At 47.1% G+C, this 1,762-nt stretch overlaps 1 pseudogene; it reads left to right on the top strand.

Moving 5' to 3' along the window:
* The first annotated feature begins 270 nt into the window (after nt 1-270).
* Nucleotides 271-1,762, top strand: part of LOC121813748 — a 3,485-nt pseudogene continuing 1,993 nt past the window's right edge.

The raw sequence follows: 1,762 nt of genomic DNA, 5'->3' as shown, positions 1-1,762 counted from the left end.
TTCTTTCACTCCTCTTTCAAACCATCTGTCCTCTCTGTCCAAAATGTGAACATTGGCATCCTCGAAAGAGTGACCTTTGTCCTTTAGATGCAGATGGGCTGCTGAGTCTTGTCCTGTGGAGGTCGCTCTTCTATGTTGTGCCATGCACTTGGTGGGACTCCCCACCAAATGACCCTTAGAACTGAAGAAGCTTCTCGGATGAGAGGTGAAATGTCTTCAAGCAACTCAAAGAAGTCCAGACGCTTTTCTTTCCAAGCTCCTTAGTCTACGATGACCTCAATGACTGAGAACCTTCACAGACATATTGCCGTACATTTTCGGAGGAACACCCTTCCACTGGTGCGGGAGGATGAAAGGGAATCAAGAAAACTACCGGAATATAGGAACCATCTCCGTTTCAACCTGAGATGCAGACAAAGCAGAGTTGTTCCTAAGAGCCTGCGCCTTGGATCCACTGTCAGGGGACACAGAGCAGACTTGATTCTATGGAGAGCACAAAACCAGCTTCTAAGTGAAAGGATAAGACAGGTCCATTTCACTATAGATGCCCTCTAGAGCAAGATTAGACAGACGCTTCAGGAACTGGAAACCCTTCTACCCTCTCCACTTTTAGAAGAGAATTACAAGTTTGTGGACAAGGCTCAGCGGGCCAAACACTCTATAGGTAAAGAAAGACAACGCAGGAAATTTCACACCTTGCTTTCAAAAACACTCACTCCTCAGTCTGAATCTACACAACTCAGAGAAGAACACACACCTGAGGACAGTCAGGAAAGATGGGTGAAGAACTTTTCAGACCGGAATCTCACTGAACCTGAAAAGAAAGTATTAGCCAAAGGACTCAATTTTGCCATTGTCCCGCAACAGTTGCCCATAGTGGACTTCATCACAGCCACAGAAACCGCCATACGGATTAATAAATTATCACAGACAGAAGCAGAGCCGATCAGGATGAAAGTCTCAGCCTCCCTCTCCGGTGCCAAAGTTCCTCCATCTAACCTCACATTACAAGAAAAGAAGGCCGTCGCTTCCCTGAGCAAAGACCATAACATCACTGTTTTACCAGCTGATAAGGGAAGGTGCACCATGGTCCTAAACACAACGGATGACCACACAAAAATCACTACTCTCCTCAGTGAAGCCTTAAAGCGAGACCCCACAAGCAGCTACAAAAAGAAAGTTACAGCTTGCCTTCAAGACCTTGGAAGGGACAAAATCATTGACCGCCTCACATATCACCGCCTTTACCCAGGGGATCATACCCTGCATTTACGGACTTCCTAAGATCCACAAGGAAGCTGTCCCACTCAGACCCATTGTCAGTAGCATAAACTCAGCCACTTACAACATCTCGAAACACCTTGCTACCGTCCTAGCACCTCTCATGGGGAACACCCCACACCACATCAAGAACTCCACTGACTTCACTGACAAGGTCCAGAAACTTACCCTGGATCCAGATGAAACCATGGTGTCCTTTGATGTAGTCTCTCTCTTCACTTGCATACCCACCATGGAGGCCGTGGAGACTGTCAGAAAACGACTACAAGAAGACAGCTCCTTGGAAGACAGGACCAACTTCATACCCGATCAGACCTGCACACTGTTAGACCTCTGCCTCACCACTACATACTTCAAATACAACGAAGGCTTCTACAGACAAAAACATGGCTGTGCCATGGGCTCCCCCGTGTCACCTATTGTAGCCAACCTTTACATGGAGGAAGTGGAAAGGAAGGCTCTTGGCTCTTTCAAAGGAAGA

This window comes from Haplochromis burtoni, unplaced genomic scaffold (genome assembly GCF_018398535.1).
Source record: "Haplochromis burtoni strain Fernald_Lab_line unplaced genomic scaffold, NCSU_Asbu1 Contig_2414, whole genome shotgun sequence".
NCBI lineage: Eukaryota > Metazoa > Chordata > Actinopteri > Cichliformes > Cichlidae > Haplochromis > Haplochromis burtoni.
Note: the sequence above shows the minus strand (reverse complement) of the source record. Positions and strands in the feature narration are given on the sequence as shown.